The sequence below is a fragment of the Stenella coeruleoalba genome (assembly GCF_951394435.1).
Source record: "Stenella coeruleoalba genome assembly, chromosome: 9".
Taxonomy (NCBI): Eukaryota; Metazoa; Chordata; class Mammalia; order Artiodactyla; family Delphinidae; genus Stenella; species Stenella coeruleoalba.
The window spans coordinates 71406862-71424353 of record NC_137155.1 but is presented as its reverse complement, the minus strand read 5'-3'; the positions used below and the strand labels follow the sequence as shown (position 1 = coordinate 71424353).

General features: G+C 35.0%; 1 protein-coding gene across 17 annotated transcripts in view; it reads left to right on the top strand.

Moving 5' to 3' along the window:
• LOC307192094 (uncharacterized protein) overlaps window positions 1-17492 on the top strand; it is an 868937-nt gene that overhangs the window by 350787 nt on the left and 500658 nt on the right. For 14 of the 17 annotated variants that reach the window (XM_079932629.1, XM_079932628.1, XM_079932642.1 and 11 more), the window contains one exon: window positions 17365-17463. The exons of 1 other annotated variant lie outside the window; for it this stretch is intronic. The gene's annotated coding sequence lies outside the window, so the exon portion shown is untranslated. Of the gene's footprint in view, window positions 1-12396; window positions 12492-17364; window positions 17464-17492 lie in introns of all 17 variants that reach the window. 2 more of the 17 variants (XM_079932630.1, XM_079932641.1) reach the window with 1 other exon arrangement.

Genomic DNA, 17492 nt, shown 5'->3' with positions numbered 1-17492 from the left:
ATACAGGAGAGCAGACATGTAGGTCCATAAATACCAGCTGCAAACTCCAAGAGATGACATCCACTTAGACCATGATGTGTACAGACATACCCTCCACAGTCTTTCATTGTATGCTCAAACCTGTCAATTATTAATGTCAGAGGCAGCTCCCTGCTTTGAGATTTCCAGAGAGAGGCAGGAAGGGAGTGCAACAAAACAAGTAGAGCAGATATTCAGAGTTTCAGATGCATTAAAAACCATCTTTCCAGCGTAGGTTCTATTGATAATCCCAAGGCCGACTTTAGGTTGTCCATCTCAGTTTTATGTATAGGACATAATCTCTCCTTCATCAGTGAAACTTGATAATGGTCAGTGATTTTTATCAGAGAACACTAGAGAACGTAAGTTAGAATCTTCATCAAAAGCTGAGTTGTAAGAAGTACAGTGTAAAAAATTGAAGAACTCTGTTCTGCCCATCGATATTTTTTACCAGTCAGAGGTTTGTGGCCTGGAACCTCATTATTTGGCTCTTGGGTGAATGTGGCTTTTAACACACCACTTACCTTTTAGTATATACAAAAGCACTATGCTTAACTTCTCACTATGGGAAGATGGGCTTCATTGCTTCTGTTTTGGTTGTGAGATACCTAGTCCACGCAGGCCGATCAGTCCAGTTAAATATAGGCCAGAAAGAAATAGCAATACAATCACAGCCATAAAACAAAGGTCCTGTAGTGATGTAGAAATCTCCCCCCAAGGCTACCAACAATTTTCTGAGAAATTATATTAATTTATAAGGAAACTTAAAGAGACACGATACAAGTTACTAAATTAGGAAAGGAAAATTTTTAAGAAGTGGGGTGCCACGTTCAAACTTCTACATACAGGTGGAGTGGGAGGACATTTCATAATGGAGATACAACTTTTATTTAAAAATAAACTTTTGGGCTTCCCTGGTGGCGCAGTGGTTGAGAGTCCGCCTGCCGATGCAGGGGACGAGGGTTCGTGCCCCGGTCCGGGAGGATCCCACATTCCGCGGAGCGGCTGGGCCCGTGAGCCATGGCCGCTGGGCCTGCGCATCCGGAGCCTGTGCTCCGCAACGGGCGAGGCCACAACACTGAGAGGCCCGCGTACCGCAAAAAATAAATAAATAAACTTTTAAAAGTTTAAGCAATTATATTCACTAGGCACTTTGCACAGCACTTTACATTTATTATCTCATTTAATCCTTACAGCATGCTTGAGTTAGATACCATTATTATTTGCATTTTAATGGTAAGGAAAAAGGCTCAGGAAGGTGATTCAGCTAATAAGTAGGAGAGGCTTTCAAGTTTAAGTCAGAGTGCCTCTCCCAGGGTCATTATGCTCTGCTAGATTTATTTACCTTTGCCGTCATCTTTCAATGAAGGGTTGGGAAGCATAGGCAGGAGGGGAGAAAGGTGGTATAATTGTGGCCACACAGCTGGCTATTGTTCAGTCTTTGATAAAGTTGTACCGTAAATGACATAGCTTCCTGACTCCTGAGTAAAATATTTTGCTGTTGTCTATCTGATTGTGAAATATGGTATGGAGGAGAGGGAAATTTATTTGGAAAGAAGAGGAACAAATAGGTATCCGTTAACTACAATATGTTAGGTCTGGTAAACAGTGAGTGGTGCGTGGGATGCACTGGAAAAAAGTGTAGCTCATGTGATTTTACGTATGTGTCACCAGCTATAGCCCATTATAGATAGAGTACACTATCACAGATGCTGCACATCCCTGCTCCTACATCCTCTTTTACTGTGAGGCTGGAAAGTTAAGTACTTGATTTTTGAGTCTTCCTTGCAGCTAGAGGTATATGCATGGGACCCAGTTCTGGCTAATGAGTGGTTAAGTGGAAGTCTGTTGGGGAAGGCTTCTCTTTCTAAATAAAAGGAGCAGCTTCCTAAGGAGAAGTCCTTCACCCTCCTGACTTCTGTTTCTCTTGAACTTGGATGTGGTTCCTAAAATGTGTAGTAGGCTTGTTGTAACCGAAGGAATCAGAGAAATGCTGGCCAGCCACCCCCTTTCTCCATAAACTCCTCTTGGCTTAAACTTTTGGTCAGTTATTGTTTCTTGCAGCCCAAGCTATTCCTAATTAATACACATGTCGTGTTATCTTTCTTCTTTTCCACAAACTATATTATGCCTGGGTGAAGTTTCAGAAGTACATGATCGTAAAGGTTATGTGGTTTCATGTTGGCAATTCCCAGTTCCGCATTAATTGTGTGCAGCCCCTATGTTTCTTTTTGAGACACAGTGGGCTATTCCCCTTTCCCCAGGCATGCCAGAGCCATCCCCTCCTGTGTGCCTTTGCCTAATGCTGTTGCTTCTGCTGGAAATCTTCACAGTCATTCTGAACTGTTGTCCCCATCGTTAAGTCTTTTCTGGTTCTCTCAGGCTCAATGGTCTGTGCATATCTTCCCGTATATCCCCTTAACACTCTGTTCTTATCTTTATTATAATGCTGATTCTTTGTTTGGTAATCATATGTTTACTTATGTGTTTTTACCAATAATCTCTGAACTATTAGAGGTCAGGTTTCATGTCATACGTGTCAGACACACAACAGGTACTCAGTAAATATTTTGTTCTTGATTCATTTCTTCCTCCTTTGAATCCCCCTGAAACTTTCTTCTTACCTCTCTTTGGCACACGTCATTTACTTTTCTTATTTCATAACTCAGTAGTGGGCTACTTGGAATTCTGTCTTGCTCATCTTTGCATCTTGAATGTATTTTTAAGCTCAATTCATATTTGATGAATTGAATTGGACTGTTAATAGTTAACACATTAAGGATATCTCAATCATCATGTTAATTGCTACTTCCCCTGGGGATGGGGAGGAGAAATGAGGGATGAACTGTAAGTATCCAGTTCACTGAAGGGGTTTTTAAAAATCTCTCCTATTTAAGTTAAAAGTGAAAAATTAATTTGCTATAGAAAGAAACCCATGTCCCACATTCTCTGATGCAGAAGTGTTTGAAGGATGTAAAAGAAGAATCTGTTTTCAAGAACTTTCTAGTTTCCCCTCTCTAGTCGTCAATCCAATTCAAGTGCAATTTAATAAGTTAATTGCAATATATGATTGACAGAGGCAGGGGACAATGTCTGATGTGAGGACTTCTCTATAAAAAAATTATGATAATAACTAAGGATCCTATTATTTCATTAGGGACTCTATGTCTTGGCTGATGCACAGCAAGACTTTCTCAAATTCTACCTTAGAAGTGATTGAGATTAAGCCTGTATTCGTCCATTATGTCACCAAACCAGAAATGGAGAAAATGTTGGTCAAGGTCAGTTTGAATCTTAACTCTTGTGAGCCTAAAGGTCTAAGATGGAAAATAGTATCGCATACAAATCTGGTTGAAGGAATCATTTATCCTGCCACATTTACTTAGGAACATAAGAAGGTAGTAAGCAACCGTGAACCTCACTAAATTAAAAAACAAAAACTTGTAAAAAAGCAGTTTCCATGATAAATAAGCAAACAAGGTGGGGGGAAGGAGTGAAGGAGAATTTTCATTATGTAACATAAATGAATTCAGAGTAATGAAAGATTTAAGAAGACTCAAATATGATTTTTTTAAAAAAGAGTTGTCTTTCTGGAAACCAAGAGGCTTTAGTTTTGAGTATTTTGTTTCGGAATCAGAAATTTCAATGAAGCTATGCATTAAGAATGCACTTATATCTATTTTTTCAAATTTCAGATAATTATTTGATAGTTTAGACCATTAATTATTGTTTTTTTAAATTGAACTTATATTTATTATTTGAATATTTAGTAGCCTTAAAGCAATATTCCTAAAGTGATTTTTCATGTATATTAACGTTCAGTAAAATGTTAAACGGTGGATACTTCTTAAATTTTAACATTTTATGAAGAGTTTAAGAAAACATTTTATTGAATGTGAAACAATTGAGGAATATAGAAAGATTTTCAACATAGAATTTTTAAATTAAAATAAAAGGGAAAAAATCATATAGAGTGGTACTTAAATGCAAAAATGAATAGTTACATCAAAAAACTTTCCCCCTCAAAGTGGAAATAACTCATCCTTCATTATGCAGCAAGATAGTTGTTCATCTAACCTAAACATTTACAGTAACTGATTTATTCACTGTTGAAAATCAAGTCTATTGCAGTTCAGATAATTTCTCTGCATTAGGAAAATGAATAAATTAAAAGTTTGCTTCAGCAATTTAGTCCTCCCTAAGCAGCGATTCTGCAAGCTTGGTAGAAGGTGTCAAAACCTGCTGAAACCTAACAGAGTCAACTCCAAGTTTGTGTATCCCGGTCCACTCTACCTTTCCATCAGGCAGTACATGTGGACATAGAAAAGCAGCTCTCTAATTAATCAAAGTCAGATGTGCGTGAACGCCTGGAGTTGCTGCTGATTCTTGTCCCAGCTTCTCCCATGTTCTCGCTCTGTGTTTTTCCCTTGAAAACTTCTGCTCTGAGCTGGGAATGCCTGAAGGGCTTGCACGGTAAGTCAACGTGAAATTATCTCAGCAGGAAGAAGTTGCTTTTCAGCTTAAATGATTTAAGGCAGCAATTTTTCACACTCTCAAACTCTGACAAACGCCCAGATTGCCTCTCATGTCTGACTTCAAAATATTCAAAGAAAAGCTATTTTTATTAAAAACACTCTAGAGAAAATTGTATGTCACTTGTTCTCTGATATAACTTCATTTCTCCTGACAGTGACAATTTTCACCTCAGTACAATTTCTTTATTTTTTCCAAAGCTAATTCTGCTTAATATTAGTATTTATACAAACTCATATCAACTTGTCTCTGTGAAATATTCAAGGATGTCAGGTAAATGTTGCTCACTGTCATTCATCTTCTCTGGGTGTTCAAAATGATCAATCGATTTAAAACTACACGTAGTTAGTTTGGGTATTATTGTTTTATTTGTAAGGGAGAACTTAACAATTGTTAAAACCCTTCTTTTGACACACCTGTGTCTGCGACTGCAAGGATTTCCAAACTTGACGGCACGTATCTGTTGCCAAAGATCATAAAAGTTTACATTAATTAATCTATTTGTTCTATGCCTTTAAATAAAGCAGGTAATACAGTGCATGTTTTGTTTTATGCTGCTTACATGTTAATAAGATTACGGTGGATGTCATATTGCACAGAAACATCACATTTGCTTTATTATGAATGCTGGCAGTGCAGAAACATCACATTATAATCACTTCAAAAAAGAAATATATTATGCATATTTTCATATGTGTTTATAATTCCACTAAACCTCAGCAGAATCAGATTCAGTAGGGACAAGAATGACAGAAGGTTTAATGTTCCAGAGCCTGCTGAAATCTTGGTACATTAATATATAGCAGGATGGTTAATATGTATAAGGTTACTTGTGGCCTGTGACCTCAAAGCATATCTTCTGGCCTTGTCACGTTTCCATGAGAAAAAGTAACCACTGGCATGTGAATTTTCCGCAGATAATTTGGAGCTTTTTTAAAGGGTTAATTTTGTTTCTAACTGTGAAAGCCTGAACTAAAGTGTTTATGAGGGTCATGTGAGCAGTAACCATTATCCAGGTACTGAGGCAGTGGAGCACACTCCTTTTTAAATACATGTACCAATTTCCTACAAGTATGCCTTTTATATTCCACTAAATGTTTCATTTCTAAATAAAACTGGATCATTTTTATTTCATTTATATCCATTACAAAGAAATCAAGGAAAGAATTACCTGGCAGCCGTCTTCTTCACACAGTGCTGGGGTCGGGTCAGTGGAAGTACATCAAATACAGAAGGGAAGTGCGTTTCATAAATTTCAGTGTTACAACAATGCCGTACACAGCTCCTACATTAACACCCCTGCTTGAGAAGTTGTCAGCTTTTCCAGTCTGTGACTTGTAACGTGTTTTCTGTTTGGAAATCACAACTGCTTTGATTTTGTTTAGCTTCCTTGAGTTTTATTTACCATAGTTACTAGCTCACTGAAGGGAAAAATGATTTATGTTTTAAGACATACTTAAACATAACAATCTGTATATTCCTCAATATTGAAACATTTTTAAGATAATTTCTGTATATATGATGAAATCTGTGAATAGTTGATAGCTTAACCTAAATAATTGTTGAAAAGCCAAAACTTTACTGGTAAAACGACTTTGTATACACACATACACACAAAATTGCCTCTCAGAAGGGTTTAAGTAGCTTGTTATGGGTTAAAATTTACTTGGCATTAAGAAAATGAGTAATAAAAATTTGCATGCTAACAGTATTATTTCTTTTGTGTTTTCAAAGGAAGAAGCCATGCTATAATATTGTTTAGGATTCTTCTTTCTTATTGATAAATTCAAAATATGTTATATTCATGAATTGTTTAAATGCTTTGTTTCTATTTTATAATACGTGCATACAGGTAGGAAGAAAGTATAGGATTTGCTTCCTGACTAAAATATTTACAACTTTATCTTATTGTATATTTTAGCTGTGTTATGGGAAAATAGAAATTGTTTATCTGAAATATAATTACCTTAGATATATACCAGTGAGATTGTTATTGACCCAAAGGAATACCTCACATTAAGCTTTAGATTTTAATAAAATTTCAAAATGAGCTCATTCTATGATATTATTATTTATAAAATTATGTTATTTACAAAAGCATGTAATTTGATAATTTAAGATTTTATAAGAAATATTCCCTATTGCTCATTAAAATACTTTACTCTCTATAAAGGGATATATAAATGATAATACATTATACAAATATATGAATTAAATTATATTTGTATTTATTATCCATTTATATATATCTAGCATTAAATTGGTTGTTTCACTAAAACCATTCAGTAAAGTATATTTAGTATTTTTTGTTTCAATTCTTTTAAAAATAGAATAATGGTTTATTACTTAAATTCATGTTTTTCTTTCACCCTTTGTGTTTAAGTGTACTGCATTTGAATCATTGTTTATGGAATATTTAAAATATGAAATGTTTTAGTAAAAATTGGAAACTGGGTAGAACACACACACTCAGTTAAGAAATAATTCAGCAACACCACTGTAAGCAATCCTTAGGGTCTACCTTTGTCCCTGAGTCTAGTCTAAACATTTTTGTAATACACACACACAAAAAAAATTATCTGGACTTTCTCAGTGTGATCTATGCCAAGAAATCAAGGAAAGTGATAAAAGCTATAAGAGAGCCTATGCATTAGTGAATATTTATATTGGCAAGATCTGCAAATTTTATAAAAGTAAAACAAACACAGAGGTTGCTTATTTCTGAAAGGAAATCAGCCTCACTGAATTTCTTTCAGGAAAACATTATTGCTCAAAATGATATAATCTCTATTGGTATCTCTAGCAAATTAACTTGAAATGCTGGCAATGCCAAGGAGGTGCATTAAGTTTTCTGTTGCTTACCTTTTCCTAATCACCATAAAAATCCTTAGTGAAACAATTATTCTTAAAACAATCAAGACAGTATATCTCTATAAAGGGGAGAATCGATTTAACAACAAAACTAGATTTATCTCTATTGATCACGAGGCATTCAGTGTAATTTTAGTGAATTATGCCTGGCTTTCACTTCCTAGCAGAAATTTTTCAGTGATGGTCAAAAGGCAAACTGCAAACTATTGCATAATCTTTTGCGTGCTATTTACCTGTCCTTAATCACTGCTTTACCAAAAAAAAAGGCATATACAGGAGACTGAACCAAATATTTATTTTCTGTTACATGAAACAGTGTTACTATTGTGTGTGACTTATTTAATAGTACTTACCTAGGAATCTGATGTCATTTCTTTTAATTCATAAGTGAAGAAATCAGGTGTCTATTAAAGGATTCAGTGTTAAAGAAACAAATCCAAGTTCATCTTATGAGAACAGAATTAGAAAGATTAAGAAGTAACATGATTTTTTCTTCTTAAATAGAAGTTATTTTTAAAGACATTATTAACACTTTCATATCTGAAACTTCTTAAGCAAGAAGGAAACACAAAAGAATTGGAGGCAGATTGAGAAAAATTTAGATTTGCTGTGCTGTATGCCCTATAAATTGTGCACACCATTTGGAGAGAAATATAAAAAGATGAATATTCTAAAAATATCTTAGAGATGGTATTTGTTGTTCGCTTAAATACGTGGGTGAATGAGTCATATTGGCTTATATCTCTTTAAACAGTAATGAAAATACTCGATCTAAATGTATTTTGTCAATGTAGTCATAGAATATTTCTTTCTGTGAAATGTTGCACATTTTTCCCTTCTGCTGGAAGGATTAGAAAATTTTATAAATAAATCAGTCCTTACTTAGAAAAAGGGCAATTAAGAAATTCGTATTCGTGTAAGAAGTTTAAACAAGGAATATACCTAAACATATAATTGAAAGATATTTCCTTATAAATCTTAAATCGCATTTTAATAAACAAGTAAAATAATGTTATTCAATCAATAGATAATAATTGCCTTTTCTTATTGTATAAATCATAACTTTCACTTTTACTATAAATAATGCAAATAATGTGCTTGCTAAATCAAATGGATGATAATACACTAAGTTAACCAATGTAAAAGACTAACTCATTTTACTATTGCTAAAATTTGGATTCACAAATTCAGGTCAATTAAGCTGTTGCCGTGTATTCTTAACAAAGTCCATGTTCCATAGCTGTTCAAAAACTATAAAGTAACTTTTATTTATTTTGTTACATTAATGATAGCTCAATTGCTATCTTCCACCACACTTAAAGACATTGGTGGTGTTTTGTGCATTTGTGCAAAGTAGTGTTGATATTGGAAATTGCTGTATTCAGTTCTAACTAAATTTATTTAAAAAACCTTATTAACATAAATAGCATTCTAATAATATTTAACATCAAAGCAAAACAGTTTATGAAATATAAGAAAAGAAAAATTTTAATTTGAAGCATTGAAGTAATATTCGAATGTAATATGCAATAATCATTCTGTTTAAACCATCGACCATTAATTAAAGCAAAATTAACAAGAGTTGAGTTTAGAATGTTAAATGTGATATATAAAAGTATTTCTATTGAAAACTGATATTTACAAGTCACCTAGACTAGCAAAAATACTTTTAAATTGATCCTATAGATCTAGGCAGATTGTAATCATATTTATAACTTGTAACCCTTTGTTTAAAATCTCACAACATTAATATGAATGTATTATTATGATATTGAACTACAGCTTTCAAATTAGACAAGTAAAACTTTTAGAAATAATATTTTCAATTGGTTTTCCTATAATATAAATAGCTAATCTAGGATATCATATTTTAGTGACTGTTTTCCTGTTATCGGTATACAATCTCATGATTTTATAGTAAGACAAGCATCATCAAATATAAGTAAACTGGACTAGTTGTATACATTGTTTCTTTGAAAAAAATTGAAAATACCTAGAGCTTTTTATAAAAGAGGTGGTTGCTAAACTGAATTTTAATAAACCAATATAATAATATTGTTCAATAGGTAATAATTGCCTTTAGATAAGCTCAAAAATATTGTTTAGAGTGATAAATATACAATGCTCCATTATGCATCTGGGAGTGCTGATGCATAATTTTTAGTTCTAATGTTATTATGTAATTGAGAGAACATGTTCATTTGCTCTAATAACTACGAAGATGCACTTAATAAAATGAAATGTAATAATACTTGTAATTCAATCTATTCATGGAAGTAATTTTAAAAGTCTACCACTCTCCTTAATGTGGATAACATTCATAATTTATAAAGTGTTGTGATGCAGAATTGACAATGCCATTGTTTTTTACACTTTGAGATGATTCTGCAGGCTTCATATCATCTGCATACCAACCTCAGGATTATCAAGGGCAAACAAAAGATAATTAACACCAGAAACAGGCAAATGCAGGAGCTACCAACTGAGGGTTCTCATTTAATGCAAGACTTCTGAAAACCAGAAAATGAAATAACCATAGAAAAGCTTATCTCTGGGAAAAAAAAAACATTTCAGTATTCTATTCTTTATATAAACCTTGCCCCACTGTCCCAGTTTGTAGCTTATCAGAGAACATGGTCTCAAGGTGGTATAGTCATCATCTATATCAGAGTTAGCAAAAGTTATTTTTAAAGAATGAATTTCAAATTATATATTTTATACTTTTAGTTTCCTTAATACCAATTATAATCATGAATTTATTTATAATGTGTGTAGAAGAGTGGAAAACAAACTACTCCCATAATAACTTCTACCATGTTTTCACATTTTCTAACTAGGCTACAATAAAAAGGAAATTTCTACAATTAAACAGACTATTTTATCCTTAGCGGCAGTTTATATAACATTATATACAGATAGTATGTGTTCAAATGATGGTTTCAAATCATTAAAATCTTATATTTATTCACATGAAATAATACTGATAGCAGAGAATATGCTATGTTGACCTTGATTATAGTACTGTCTTACTGCTTAAGTGAAATTATTTATATTTTCCAAACTAAGTGCCCTTTAACTTTTAGTAAATCATCTCTATTAGTGTGATTCACATATATGGGTATTTTCACTTTACAATACAGGGCAATTGTTAAATGTTTTAAATACTGAACTTCTAAAGTTCTGAAATATAATTATAAGATTATGTTTGAAATAAAGTGACAGTTTATAACAAATTCATATATTAAAGACTTTTAAAAAATGTTAGGCTTCTCTGATAAAGTATCACGTTAGTAACAATTTTAACTGAAATGGGTAAGTTAGTGACAAGCCTCAGAGTTTACAATTATAAAAGAACATTATTGGAATATGGCATTTTATCACATGGATACAATCACAGTTTGTCTTCCGGAAATAATTATGCATTTTGGAGCTCTTATGTGATACAGTTGCTAGTTCGTTTCCCAAATACCACCGTTAAGTGAATATTCCATAAAAATCTCTCCATTGGCAGTATGATTGAGAATAGTTTATTTCCTTTTGAGTTAATTTTTTTTTCTTGTTTTATACCAGCTATTCTGCACAACGAAATTTCAAGAGGGGTCAAAAGAGATTATATGTCATATTTAGTTTAATTCTATGTAGAACCTGGGTTAATTGTGCTACATGATTACCTTTTAAAATATCCAGTCATTGTCTATAAAAGAATACAGTTAATCATAAAATAAATAAAATAAATCTCTCTTATGCCACACAAATTGTTAAAAGAAACATGTTAGTCATATCTCCAGATTCTTTCCACCAGCTTCTTTCCTCCACATATATTGTCCTGTTGTTACGTCCCAGGGCCCCATCTTTGGGGTCCATTGCTTGATCATCTGTCCAACTATATCAAATAAATTGAACTATTCTTTTAACCTTGTACTGATAAACATTAGTCTAAGTTAAGGCTCATAACGAGGCACATAACTGGCTTCACCGTTTGTACTAAAATGACTCATAATTGTATCAATTCGACTGAATGGAAATATTTTACTAAAACTAAAGCTACAGTCTTCTTGATTTACCTGAAAAATATTTCAGGAATATTTTATTTACATACATATTTTAGTTACCTTCAGAAATGCGTTGTGGCAGTTAAAAATGGCCACACATTCTTGACACATGTCCTATTGAGACATAGGGTCTATTTTCTCTCTCCTGGAATCTAGGTGGTCTATGACTGCTTTGATAAAGGAGTATGTTGGAGGTGATGCCATGCCGTTTCTGGGACCAGCCTTTGAGAAGACTGGCAGTTCTATCTTGATTTTTTAGAGCCCCGAGCTTCCCGTAAGAAGTCCAACTTTATGTAAGAAGTTCATGCTGCAGAAACCATGAGCAGAGGCAATGGGGCTACATAGAAGGGAAGAGTGGTTCTGCTGAGCTCAGCCCTCCAGACATTCTTGTCAAGGTTCTAGTGATGTAAATGAACCTAAGTGAGACCTTCCAGACCAGATCAGTCACTAACAAAACAGTGCCAAGTGACCTCAGTTGATGCCCATGGAGCATGAGAATTGTTCAGCCCAGACCTATCACAATTTGTGACCCACATAATCATGAGATAGGATTAAATAGTATTTTGGAAAACATGTTATATAGCAATAGATAACATAAAAAGACATTTAAGCATTCGAGATACACAAATTATAATTTGTAAGTAATGGCTGAAATTATGGCATTTAATACTGTGAAATGACTTTTATCCATGCAATTCGTACAATAAATAGCTTTATCTTAATCCAAGAAAACCTCATTTCTCTAAGAAATTGAAGAACTTGGAGGAATAATAAGTTATTTGCATGATCTTTTTACTCAAAATGAGGCTTTTTACCAAAAAGTGTTCATTTTATTTATTTAGAGCTTTATCTTATTAAGCACTTGTTATAGATTATCTTATCCAACTGATTCATATATCCCCCTACATTATTCCCGTTACAGATATGGGGAAGCAGGGACTTAAAGAGCAGATGGCTTGCTTCAGATCACCCGGTGAAGTGAGCAAATCAATACTAGGATCCAAATTTTCAGAATCGGTACTCATTTATCTTTTAACTTCATCCATATCGTCTCTGGTATCAGGCTGCCTGTACCTGAAATTTGTATGCCAACATTTTATGAAAAGTCTGATACATATCTCAAGAAACACACCAAAATGGTTGTTTGTTTGTTTGTTTTTTTGATGAATTAACTCATGAGATTTCTTTTAACAGCAATAGGAGTTGTCTGTCTAGCTAGAGAACACCTTTTGTTTAATATTGTTTTAACACTAATATATTAATAGATAGGACTGTTCTGAGACTGTAATAGGGAATTTGAAGTAGTAACTTAGTGTGTTTAAGCAAGGTATTTGCATTTTATTTCTATGTTTACTGATTATGAACTCCAAGATTCAGAAGTTGGGCCTAATTTTGACCACTAATTTTCTTTAAAACATACAAAACACTATACTCTCTGTACTAGATTTATATGCATAAAAATCAGCTGACATGTGAGTTAGTCAACTATTGAAAGAGATTGTTTTAGTGTTACAGACCTAAACTATAAATCTGTATCACCATCCAGTTTTCTTCTTGGGTTCTTTTCATCTTTTTGCCTTAAAAATTCCTCCAAATATTCCTAATAATTCCCACTGTACCAATATCTTTAGAAAATTATATTCTTTCTCATTGTTCATATTCCTTAAATATCAGTAATTATCATCTCTACCACTAAGCACTGCTTCACCATGTTCTACCAAGTGAAATCCTGTACGCTTTCTTCATTAATTACCGTCACCTTTTCTCTTAATCATTTTGAATTTTTGAATCTTTCTTTAATTTGCCTTCTCAAATTGGGATACCTAAAATTAAACATGCTATTCAGAGTTTTTCATTGTAGCCTTTTTCATCTCTTTCCAATATTAATCACAAGATTATTTACCTCTTTTAAGGGTTTCATTTCAATCATGTCCTAGTTAAGATGCATTCAAAATAATTAAAATGCCATAGTTGAAGTACAGGCCTACAATTCCATATTAACTCTCTGAATAATAAAATTTAGTGTGCTAAGACATCAGTAGAGTGAATGTTTATGTGACAAAGAATGAGAAAGATTTCTAAGAAAGCTGAGAAATACCTTACCAGAAGTTTTCTGAAACAAAAATTTATGCATTGCTGGGCAAAGGATTGCATACAAGGCCACTGACCTGTTTCAATGCTAGAGAAGTTGCTTTTGATTTAAATATTTCCCCAAAGGCTGACTGCCATAAGACAATTGCTTGCATTACCAGGGAATATACACATTTTAAAAGAATTTAAACTTAGCTCTGTCTTGTGTATACGAATGCATGCGTGTTTTTATAATGTACATAATTTTCCTTCTCCTCAAGACAATAAAAAGCAAAATAGTGGCCCTAACTCTGGATAATATTACAAACAGTAACGAGTATAAATGCAATTTTCTAACTGGTAATGAACGCAAAAAATACTTCCAGACATTTTCCCATGAAATTTTGTACCTGTACACTTTGTCACTTTGCCACTGTAAAACTATTTTTTTAATTTTAAGAATTCTGAGATTGAAATGCTGTTAAATATTTGGAAGGTGTACAGTATCTAACAGCAGGCAGAATGGATGAGCATTCCATTTTCTAGAAAAATAATGTTTCAAAATATTCTGCCTACACCAAAACATTTTCTTACCTAAACATTTTTTAGACAGTTTTGCATTTGGGGGATATTTTTTCTTGAAATGCCTTCCTTTTGGTGGATGGTATTCATCTTGATAAGTAGTTACTATTATCAAGGATAAAACTACTGAAGAATAGAAAAACATGTTAGAAAAGAAATCCGTATAAAACTATGAGGATATGTTATAAAAAAACAAAGGCAGGGGCTTCCCTGGTGGCACAGTGGTTGAGAGTCCGCCTGCCGATGCAGGGGACACGGGTTCATGCCCCGGTCCGGGAAGATCCCACATGCCTCAGAGCGGCTGGGCCCGTGAGCCATGGCCACTGAGCCTGCGCGTCCGGAGCCTGTGCTCCGCAACGGGAGAGGCCACAACGGTGAGAGGCCCGCGTACCACAAAAAAAAACCCCAAAGAAACAAAAAAAACAAAGGCAGCATTTGTTAGATCATGAGCCAATTAATTTTAGAATAGAAAACAAATTCTCCTTCCATTCATGGAATCTTATTGCAGACCTGTGTGGGGAGGTACAGTGACTTCTAGTGGCCTGGAAGCCCTATTTTGTTCAGTCCTGGTTCTCATCAAACTTATCAGTAGTCGTATTCACCAGCATGAAAATAGATTCTGGATATGAAATCAAAAGAATGAGGAAATATGAAGAACACCTCATAGAGAATAAATTTCATGAGGATAGTGATTTTGTAAGAAAAAGAGCTAGACTTAATTAAGTATCATTAACCGATTAAGCACTGTGGTAAGTACTTTCTGTGCATTAACTCATTTAATCATCATAACAACCCTAATCATTATGATTCTTGTATTATAGATGAAGAAGCTGAGACACAGAGAGGTTAAGTAACGTTCTACTGTCTAACTGCTAATAATGAGTAGAGCTGGTAATTGAACTCAGGCGGTCTGGTTCAGACTGCTCTAATTACTCCAGTGATTTTCAAACTTGAGAGTATATCCGAATCACTTGCAGAGCTTATTAGAACACAGATTGCTGGGCTCCATCCCCCGAGTTTCTGATTCATTATGTCTGGAGAGTTGACCAAAACTTTACATTTCTAAGGGTTTCTCAGGTAATTCTGATGCCTCTGGTCCAGGGACCACACTTTGAGAACCACTGCATTAAACTATACTCGCTCTTAGGAGCTATTCTTGACAAGCCAGATAGCATATAATTTTAGGTTCTGTGAAATTTTGCTTTAAGGGATTTAAATGTTTGCCTTGGTCAAAGCAAATAGTGGATGAACTCACAGTCATGGTATGTTCTAATTAAGCTAACTGTTAGGAAAGGCAAGTGGGCACAAATTCATTCATTCAATAATCATTTATTTAATTGATAGTCATGGGTTTAGGGATTTGAAATACAATGATGGGAAATGTATTGGCCTTTCTCCCAAGAAATTCAGCCTAGGAAGATGTATAAGCAAATAACTGAAGAACAGTACGATGTGTTTTGCAGTGGTGAGGCAAGGGGTGTGGATTGAAAGGATCAGAAACAGTTTCACAGAGAAGTTTTTGAGTTGTCTTAAAGTGCGACCTGAAGTTAACAGTGGTATGTGTTCTAGTGAAGAGGGTATATGCCAAGTTATGGAGATGAGAAAGGGCACATTGGATATTGGAAATTATTAAGAATCTGACTGACTGCAGCTCGGGGTTGGAGCAAATGAGCGGGAGGCTGAGTAAAATAAGATTAACATGAATATGCAGGAATTTATGAAAGCACGGTGACTTCCTGGACTTTAGATGAGAAGTCATGGAGAAGTTTTTTTTTTTTTGGATGTGGACCATTTTTAAAGTCTTTATTGAATTTGTTATACTATTGCTTCTGCTATATGTTTGGGTTTTTTGGCCACGAGGCATGTGGGATCTTAGCTCCCCAACCAGGGATTGGGCCTGCACCCCCTGCATTGGAGGACAAAGTCTTAACCACTGGACTGCCAGGGAAGTCCCTCATAGAGAGTTTTTAATCAAGAGATGGGCATTCTAGGAAAGGTGACTGGAGGACACTTTAGAGCAAGGGACCTTAGAGGCTAGACCAGGCAGAAAAGGATGTAGGAGTAATCTAAGATAATGGCTACGGGGTTGAATGGGAGAGAGTAGGTTAGATAAATAAATCACACTGAGTGGTACTGTTTTAAGTGTTTATGTGTTTTTATTTATTTATTTTAAATTTTTTGCGGTACGCAGGCCTCTCACTGTTGTGGCCTCTCCCATTGAGGACCACAGGCTCCGGACGCGCAGGCTCAGCGGCCATGGCTCACGGGCCCAGCCGCTCCACGGCTTGTGGGATCTTCCCGGACCAGGGCACGAACCCACGTCCCCTGCATCGGCAGGTGGACTCTCAACCACTGCGCCACCAGGGAAGCCCCATGTCTATGTATTTTAATTCACATAATACTTGGACGAAACCTATGGATCAGTACTATTATTTTCTCTGTTATACAGATAAGAAAACTGAAGTACAGAGAAACTGGGTCATTTCCCCAAGGTCACACTGCTTGTCAGTGGTAGAGCCAGGCTTTGAAACCAGGCATTTTGGTTCCAGAGTCTGCCTTCATATCCAGGTCTAGTGATGGACTGGATATGGAAAGTAAGGGAAAAGAAGGTACTTCGAGTACTTGCCACAACTGGCACATATTTAGGCCAGTAAACACATACACAATATCCAGTGGTTATTAGGTAGCTTGGCTATCTAATCCATTCAAATGATGATCTAGTGGAATTAATAGGAAACCAGACTCCCTTTTCAGCAGGTTTCCTTATTAGGACTCTCTGAGGCTGGAGTGAACACGGTGCCTAGCAGAGCATGCGATCGATGAGGCAGACATCTCCTCTTGTGTTATCACTCTGGCACAGGGGTGGCACATACTCTTCTGGCCATCCATGCTAATGTTACAGTTTTAACAACAACCACTACTGGGTTAATGCTGGGGCTCTCAGCCCTGCTTCAGAATTTGTTCAGTTCAGTCACCAATTTTTTCTACCAAGGGCCTGCCATTTATTAGACATTTTACTAGGTAATAGGGGCATAGAATGAAATAGTCCTGCCTTGGGAGAACCAACTATGTATGTGTACATTTCATTATAATGCGGTGCTGTGGTAGCCAGTGTATAGGGTGCTACGGAAAATTAACAGGATCAGGATCACACAACACTTTGGAAGGATGGCCAGAGCCACCAAACTTCTTATCACTTCCTCATCAGATGACTAAAGCTCCTCTCTGTCTTTCACAGTGAAGAAGAAGAAAATGAAACTGAGTAAGAAGACGTAAAGTAGAAGAGAAGGAAAGGAAAGACTCTTCTTTGCAGCTTTTCCATCATGGTGGACTTAAGGTACCAGCTCTTTCTGAGACAGTGAGAGA